At 44.5% G+C, this 9,287-nt stretch overlaps 1 pseudogene; it reads right to left on the reverse strand.

The window, feature by feature from the left end:
• Window positions 1–778: 778 nt before the first annotated feature.
• On the reverse strand, window positions 779–2,754 carry LOC101706396 (sentrin-specific protease 3 pseudogene; annotated as a pseudogene).
• Between the last annotated feature and the right edge of the window lie 6,533 nt (window positions 2,755–9,287).

A 9,287-nucleotide genomic window follows, 5' to 3' on the forward strand; every position in this document is an offset into this window, starting at 1 on the left:
TGTTGATTATTAAACTATTTTTTGTATGTTTTGATTCTTTAAATTAGCTCTACAGATGTACCAGTCACAGTTTTGTTCCTTTCTTAATAATTTTTAATGGAAAGAAATATAGGAAAAAGATGTAAAAGTGAGGCAAAAATTGTTACTGAGGGCCATGATATGAGACACTGTCAGAGTGAATCTCATAAAAAGCACACTAGTGTATGGAGATGAGTTTTAGGATGTGGTATAAGATCCAGTTTCTTCATCAGATTTTGTTTGATGGGGTGACACCAAAAGGTGATAGTTTTAATATTCAGTCATCTCTGCATTCATTGTTATATATATATACTTATCTCCAAAGGATCCTTTATTCACCAGAGCAGGACGGTGGCAAATATATAGGGGATTACTGCCTGCCAGATCTTCAGATTATATAATCTGAAGATCTGGCAGGATATATATAGTCTGAAGATCTGGCAGGCAGTAATCCCCTTGCCCCCCACCCCTCAAGGATTTCCTGGCCCCTGTGCATGGAAGGGGGTTGACTCCACCACCCAGGCCACAAGGCAGTAGTCCTCTGCAAAGAGAAAGAAAAAAGCTTTTGTGGCCACTCCCTGCCCATCAGAAATCAAGAAGTATTCTCTGAAAGAAAAAAAATATGGAAATCAAAACATTTAAATATGAAAAGAGAGGGGGCTGGGAGGGGAAAGGCAAGAGGAAAGGAGCTGGAGTTTCTTGGGAAGGGTTTCTCATGTCCCCCTGGCCATTAATGGGCCCAGGGCCTGGGGTACGAGGCTCACACAGTGAGTTTGCAGTGACACAGCTCCTTGTAGATCGGCCGGCCGAGGAAGTTTGGGCATGTCCTGCTGAGTGAAGCTGAATGGCTGAGACAAGGCCAGGTGCTTGCAGTGCTGCAACACAGAGGTGCCACAATCACTGTCATTATTCTGCCTGGCCACATTCATTTTGAAGGAACCCTTCCAGCCCTGGGGGAAATCCAGCTGGTCTTTCTTCACTGCCTCTGCCTGTAGATACTTGGCAATATGCTTAGGGCAATGGCGGTTTAGAGTGCGCTGTGAGTCAAAATAGGTGATGGTTCCTTGTCTCACATCAACAAAGATGAGGGACCAATGTACCTCCAGGTGTATGGGGATTAGCAATAGCTCCTTATTGAAGATGTCCACATTTTTGGTCCACCTTTTCACCCCATCGTAACCCTTGGTATGGAGTTTATCATAGAAGAAACTGTTGAAGAAAAGCACCTTTTCAGGGACTGTGTCCATGACCAGGTCTCCATATGTGTTCATCACCTGGTCATTGAGCCAGTTCTGTCCATACAAGGTCCCCAAGTCGTCCATAGTCAGCACATGCCGCTTATAGGACACTCGGAAGCCCCTCACCATAGCATTGCCTGGCATCCGCTAGTATGACTGAACCAGCTGTAGTACCAGGCCCTTCCTAGATGGTGTGGAGAATTCCTGTTGGGAAATGTCCTCCAACTTCTCCACTACCTCATCAGTGCTGAGGGGGATGAGGCTGCCATAAGTCTGAAGGAATTCATCCAAGATGCTCTGCACACAGGTCACATGTTCTTCCTGCAGGGGGCTGTGCTGACCAGCTTTCTCCCCAGGCCGCTCTGCTTCTTCTGCCATGCCCAAATCAGAGCCCTGAAAAAGTTCCTGAGCCACATGGTCCCCAGTGCTGCACACATTGCAGATGAGGATGCTGGCATCAGGGGGTCCCAGGCTGTGCTCCCCTTCTGGCCCAGGTGGTCCCCCAAAGCCGTTGGGCAGAGTACATGAGAGGAGACCCGAGTCAGGGTCCAGACGAGACTTTGGAGTCCACCTCAGTCCATTTTCCTCCACGGGGGGCCCAGAGGGCACTGGTAGAGACACTCTCACCCCATCCTCAGCCGTGAGAGCACCTAGCAAATGCAGTCGGGGTGGGGGTGGCCCCCTGGGGGAGTCAAATGACAGCAGGGGGATGGCACCTGTGGTGTTGCACCCCCTTCCTGGGGTGAGAGATGGTTTTTGGGGTGTGCAAGGCTCCTCTGTCGGCCCCGGTGGTGCCCCCAAAGCTTCCGGTGGAATGGCAGCGAGGTGCTTTCTGAGTAGGGCAGCATCTGGAAGGCTCTCGTGGCTCTGCGGCGGCGCTGTGAACAGGGTTTTCGATGCGTGGGCCGAGGAGGGCGAGGCCTCTGGGAGGCTCTCAGTTGAGCCCATCTGGGGGGCAGCCTCCAAGCTGCCACTTCCTCCTCCTCATCTTCGTCTTCTTCATCCTCCTCCTCTTCCTCCTCTTCATTAGCTGAGGCATCAAAAGAGGGCCGAGGAACAGGGAGACGTCAGGCTGGCACTGTGGTCCCTGACCCAGGATCTGCCCCAAACCCTGCGCCTGACTTGAGCCGAGGTTTAGGAAGTGGAGGCCAACGAAGACGCTCCCGCCTGGGGCTTGAATAAGCGGTGCGGGGTCCGGGAAGCTCAGGCCCTGAAGACCCAGTCCCTTGTATAGTCTCTTTCATCTTCCAGTACCCGGGAACGGGGAAGCCGGGCGGACAGGCTGGAGGGCTGGCGTCTCGGCTCAGGCTTCCCGCCTCAGCTTTTAGGCGCGGCGGCTGCCCCGCCACTCCTGCTGTCTTCAGGCGCCGCAGTCTCAATTCAGGCTTCCAACGCTTCCGGGTGGAGCGCACTCCGCTCCGCCCCACCTCGGCCGCCTCTTGCTCGGCTTCGGCTTTGGCTTCAGCCTCCACCTCCACCACTACCACCTCCCCCACCTCTTCCCCCTCCCGCAATCCCCAGGCCCACCTGTTTTATGTATTTTGATTAGTGCTTTTAGGTGGCATTTACCTCTTGGGAACATTCAGGTTTCTTCCAGCTAAATTAATAAATAGTGATACTCTGCATTTCCATTCAAATGAGATAATGTGAAAGGCTCTCAGTAGGGCCTGCCCTTCCTGAGACTGATTTTAATGTGGAGCACTTCACACTGTGTTTGAAAAAACCCAACTATGTCAAGAAAGTGGCCCTGTCACAGTGAGGGACAGATGCAGGTGGCAGAGGAAAAAAGGAACAATGAGATTTGTCATTTTGCACACTGACCTCAGTTTCTTCACCTATAAAATAAGTATTAATTTTAGTAGAATAAAAGATTGGATGAGGTAATGTATATTAAGTGGTCCTCAAACTTTGATATGTATTATAATCACTAACAAATTAATAATTACTAGAATATAGAGGCCCATATGCATTGAGTAAGATAAGAATTTCTGTTATATGTTTTTGTAGATTTTTTATCCAAAGCGCGCGCGCGCGCGCGCGCGCGCGCGCGCACACACACACACACACACACACACACACACGTGTTAAAAACCCTTGGGAACTCTTCAGAGGATCCTTGAATGTGTTAGGAATGTCTACTTCCAACAAGAGTGGAACACACGTTTTTAGCAATAAAACTACACATCAATTGAAACATTTCAAAACATCCATTTTTAAGATTCTCTTTCATGTAATAAATATGTTTTGAAAAGAAGCAATTACTTTCTCTCTCTCTCTCTTTAAAGTGACTTTTTCTTCTTCTCAAGGGCAGATGAAGTGTGTTCTTTCTTTATAGAGTAGTGTCTGGCCCTCAGTGCTGAGCTGTCTCCAAATGGATCTTGCTCAAATAATGCTCTCTCCAGTTTGCTCTCTATATCGCTTTCACAATAGTCTTACTTAAAATAAACCTAGACCTTGACACTCTCCCCTGCTAAAACCTTCCACTGATACACGATTGGCTGCAGGATGAGTGCTAAACTCTTTAGAATGCACAAAGTCCTTTGCAGATGTTCAGGGTCACTTGCAATCACAGCTGGCTCTGTATTGTAGGTTTCTTCCTTGCTGCTCCCTGGGTGTTGAGCATCCTTCAGGCCTCTGCCCATTGGTACATGTTTTGCTTCTTTGTTTTGAATATTTTTTCTGCTCTGCTAAGAAATTTCTACTCATCTCACCAATACAGAGTATGTGTGTCAGATTTTCCTGAGGGTTTTGCCCTGACTCCCACAACCAGAGATAGTGTTCTCCACTGTAACCACTCAGTCTTTCCCCCACTAGAGCCGTGATTTTGGGTTGACATGATCTGTTTCTCCCATGGACAGGAGCGGCTTGGTTGGTCATGCCCACCTTTCTCAGCCCTAATGCCTCAAACAGGGCCAAGTCAAAGCTCAATACATATTTTCAAATAAAGAAATAAAACAGACAGATGATGGCATACCAAAAAAATATATCATAACTAAAATCTCTTTTTTACCTAAATGTTTTTATTTGCTTTTATAATTGAGTCAGAACTTGAATGGGGCCAGGTCATCACAGAGTATACATTTCCATTCTAGATTTTTCTAACAGGAGAAAGAGCCCAACTCTCATGTTGAATGCAAATCACCCTGTTTTCAGTGATATGTGTGAAGATTAACTGCTAGGACTTAATAATGAGCAATAAGATCAAATGATGATAGAGCATTAATTTGAACATAAACTCGTAAGTGAAGAAAAGATTTTTTTGTCAAAATTTGAAGTATTATTTATGATGATATCAGTGGTATAAATAAAAATAATCGATTAAAATTAAGAAAAGAAAACTTTTAAAGAAAGATGAAAAGTCTCTAGACAGTGATACCTACTAGACTGTGAAACAGACTTTCAAGGAAAGTGATGGAAACCCGATCCCTGGAGATATTCCAAATACAGAGACAGTGGGCTAGAACGCACTTTGCAGAGGGGAATTCTGCATCGGTACAGTGGGCAGGGAAATTCACTGACAACCAGCTGTGGTCCCAGAGAGGCTTTTAACAGAAAAGTAGTAGGAGGATGAGGCCAAGATCCCCGAGCCTTGCAGACAGCATTAGAGTTGGGAGGAAGGACACAGGAGGCAGAGTCATCCCGACACTCACAGGGATGTTTGCAGACTGTTAGACCCAAACCCTGGCCACAGAGGAGAAGCTGGGCAGAGAGCTGATCTCCATGAAGAGCAGCCCTCTGAGGAGAAGGGCTTAGTCTGGATGTCCTAGGTAGGAAGTGAAGGGCCCTTCCAGACCTGCACAATGGGCTGTAATCTCACTGACTGTCTCTCTCCTCATGGACAGAAGGGTGGGCTGGGGTGGGGACCAGTGTAATTAGTTTCTGTAATGCCAGCGTCTAGCACAGAATGCCTATTTGCTGAACACTTGTTGAAACAAGGAAAGAATGACTGGATAAAAGTTACGTAATTAAAGCATAGTTGTAAAGAAGAGTTTCACAATAGGATGCAAGATGTATTAGCAGAGAAGCTACAGTTAGGAAAGTCTCTTGGAACATGACACAGAGTTCTGGCTTCCAAACACTTCCCCAAGTAGGAAACATATGTTACACTGTAGCTCAGAGTAGGTAGCGCACACTCACATGCATGAATGTCTCAAACAATACTTTCATCTTAAATAGGGTATGATTTGAAATTATCTCTTGTGTTTGATTTTTTTTATTTCAATGCTGGCTGAGGTATACCAAATTGATTATACGACCAACTAACGCCACCGAGTCACAACCTGTCATTTGAAAAGCATTGATCTGGAGATCAAAAGCAAAGCACTATATATAATCAAATGAGATACAAAAAGCAGGATACATTTGGCAAGAAATATTGAAGTATAGCTTTTCTTAAAGTGGGAAACTCTCAGCACTAGACCAAATGGTTGGACCCTGGAGACACAGTAGTTGTGGGGAGTAAAGGTGGCGTGACCTCAAACTACAAACTGACCACATGAGCCTGCCAGGGCCTTTGTTTTACACATCTGTCCTTTAACACAGAGAGTGCACAGCATTTTAAGGAAATTTACCAGGGAATCTGGGTGGGGAACTCAACTAAAAACCCCAAGAGTTGTTCTGAAGACTCAGGTTGATGCCAGCATATTGCAGAAAGCCCTAAAGACAGTTGTTATTGTTATCCTTATTTTGGCAGAAAATATGTCATGGGCTTTCTAATCTAGGACAGGGTTGCATTGAATTTCAGGGCTGAATATGAATCCCACCAAGCTTTTCATGTTTCGGATTTTTTTTTCCTCTGTGACACAGACTTTTCTTATTTTCACAATTCCTTCTGGTCCAAGTCTCTTGGATAAAAATGTTTACACACTGTTCTGCTTTCTGTTGCACTTCACACTGGCAGACACAAAAAACAATTTGGATTTTTAGCTTCTCATGGGCTGTTGATCTAATTCTCTCCTCCTTCTTAATAGGTTTAAAATGATCCTCGCTGGAATTCTTTTCTCTCTTGACATGATGGTGAAAGGCCAACTTCTTTCCCTTGATCCCTTGGCTGACAATAATGGATCCTCCTTTTCTCATCCCTAATTGATGGTGTTAATACTCACAGGGATCCTTTATCCCCTTTCCTTCCTGGCAGTTTAAAAACCACCTCTGTTCACACCTCATTTGTCTGGCACCATCCCCTTGGGAAGCCTTGCTGGCAGTGACAGTCTCTTGGAACCTCTTTTCCAATTCTGGCCTCCCCTCTGGGTCTTAATTATGTTTCCTCAAAGTTCACAGGTCTCTTTCAGCCTTGTGGATGGTGATACAGTGGGCTTCAATTAATTGTCCTTTAGGAAAGGGGACCTCTGTAATCCACAGAGTTTGTGTGTTTAAAAGGGAAAAACAAAGTCATTTTTGTAGATCTTGGGAAGCAGTATGGTTTGCTTTCTGGGCTCAGTGAAAAGACAGATGGTCCCTTGCTGCCCTTGTGTTGACCCGTGTGTGATAGAGGAAAGAGAATTCAGAGGCGGATGCATCAGGTCTGACCACTGAGTCTGCCACTCAGTGTTTGTTATATGACTTGATGTGGGCTACATAGTCACTTTGAGCCTCAGATTCCCCACCTGAAAAATAAAGTTTCTACTTTAGTAGCACAGAGGATTAAGTCAGATGATGTACAGTAAGTGTTTAGCACATTGGCTCTCAAATTTTGATGTGTATCACAATCACTTACAAATTAACAAAGAATTCAGAGGCCCACATGCATTGGGTAAATAATGTTCTCTGTATTTCACCAAGATTACTGTGCGAGGCTGATAGACACCCAAGTCTGTGATATACTAGTCCATCATTTTGTAGACATTCAACATGTTAGCCTTTTGCCCTATTTTTGTACTCAAAACATTCAAAATTTTTGAGCAATTTAAAGGGTGTTAGTCTTGACTTAACATTGAGTTTTAAAAGCCAGAAAGCTGGAGAGGAGAAGAGTTATGTGAAGATAAATCTGTTTTAAATTTCCCCATCTGTACCCCTAAAGGCCCCATCTTTCAGCTTAAGGTTGCAATACCTGATTGGTGTCAAGGAAGAAAAGTAATATTCTAGAGAGGTGTAGCTTTTATACATTTTTAAGTTAAAAGGTAAAATTCACCTTAGCTTTTAAAAAGTTTATTTTTATTTGCTTTTTTCATAATTTGTGCTTCTTACTGAATACTTTTTTAAATGGCCTCTATTTTCTGTGTTTGAACATGTCAAATCAACTGATACTATTGTGTTTGACAGCAGTATTATTTTTATTTCCTTAGAGGATTTGAGGCAGCCCTCCTACCTCTACCCCTACCCTTTTTCTTCTCTTCCTCCTCTTTTTCTTGCTCCCCCTCCTCCTCTTCCTCCTTCTCCTTCCTCCTGCACTAGGAATTTATCCCAGGCCTCATATACGCTAGGCAACTGGTGTACCACTGAGATACACTCCCAGCCCATTTTATTTTTTGAGATAAGTTCTCACTAAATTTCCCAGGCTGGCCTTTAACTTTGAATCCTCCTTCCTCAAACTCCTGAGTAGCTGGGATTACAGGCATGAGTCATTGCGCCTGGCTACATTTTTAATAAATTTCTGAAGGTTGCATGCAAAGCAGCATGAGGGTATTGGAGCCCAGAGAATCTTGGACACAAGAGGAGCCTGCCCACCCTCAGCATCTTCACAGACCTCCTGTGTTCACAGGAAAGACCCAGGACATAGCAGGAGCTCACAGAAGGCTCCCTTCTCCCTGCCTGGTGTGCAGACCAGAGAGGGGAGCAGTGACTACTGTAGGGAAGGTAGAAAGTGGCCCTCACCCCAGACCCTGGATCCCTTCCTTCTGTGGAGTAGAAGGCGTGAGCCACTGGAGAAGGACAGCAAAGTTCTTGACTGTAGACAGAGGTGAGGACTCACCTCACTTGAGGCAGAGACAAAAGACAAAAGCCCTCTCTGTTTAAAGGGTGGGGGGGGCTCTAGTAAACTATAGTTGGCTGGTTCCCACTGCTGTCCATTGACTTTACCCTTCATCACACTCAGGACAAGAGGCCAGAGAGAAAACTGGTTATGCAATCATTTATATTGTTGGATTTGTTTTGCTGGTATCTTGTTTTGTTTTGTTTTGTACTGGAGATCAAACTCAGGATCTTGCACTTGCGAGACAGGCGGCAGCACCACTGAGCTAAATCTCTGGCCCTTGCTGGTATCTTGTAGCTAGTTTTTGCATCTATATAAAAGATACTGGCCTGTAGCTTTCATGTGATACCTTTGTTTTGTTGTTGGGCTACTTCTGGCTTGAAAGAATAACTTGGGAAATGTTCCTTGATTTTGTAAATTTTCTGAGTTTGTGCAGGATTGGTGTTACTTTCCTAAGCATTTGTTAGAGTGTACCAGTAAGGCTGCTTGGAATTGGACTCTTCTATTTTAGAATTTTACTTTTTGCTTATAACTCAATTTTTATAATTATAAATTACTACAATTTAATCTTGTTCTAGATCTAGATCACACAATTGCTCCCCCTCTACTGGCTATGAGTTTGCTGGGGATTTTTGTTGTTGTCACTTTTGGGTTATTTTTTCTTTTCTTTTCTTTTTTTCTGGTACTGGGGATTGAACACAGTGCCTTTGCACTGAACTACATCTCTAGCCCTTTTTGTTTTATTTTTAATTTTGAGACAGGGTCTTGGCTAAATCATTAAGTAGTTCGTGCTGGGCTTCAACTTTCGATCCTCCTGCCTCAGCCTCCCAGAGTGCTGGAATTGTTACCCAGTTCCTGGGTATCTTGATGGAGATCTGTAGGTTTTCAAGGGTTCTTAGAGCTGGGGCGAGGTTCTGAGCAAAGCTCAGGTTGCATCCCACAAAGCTCATCTCTTCATAGACTCAGCCATTGTTCTTGAGCAAATACTCCTCAGATTTTTTGTGAGCTTTTGATTAATTTCCAGCATCTGAAAAATTTTATTTGTCATTTTTTTCCCCACCATTCTCATTACTTTGACAGAGGAACAGATTTCCAGATGTTCTCATTTACATTGCTCCCAA

Source organism: Heterocephalus glaber, unplaced genomic scaffold, assembly GCF_053883595.1.
Source record: "Heterocephalus glaber isolate CG9 unplaced genomic scaffold, H.glaber_assembly_v1.0 deba00001472, whole genome shotgun sequence".
NCBI lineage: Eukaryota > Metazoa > Chordata > Mammalia > Rodentia > Bathyergidae > Heterocephalus > Heterocephalus glaber.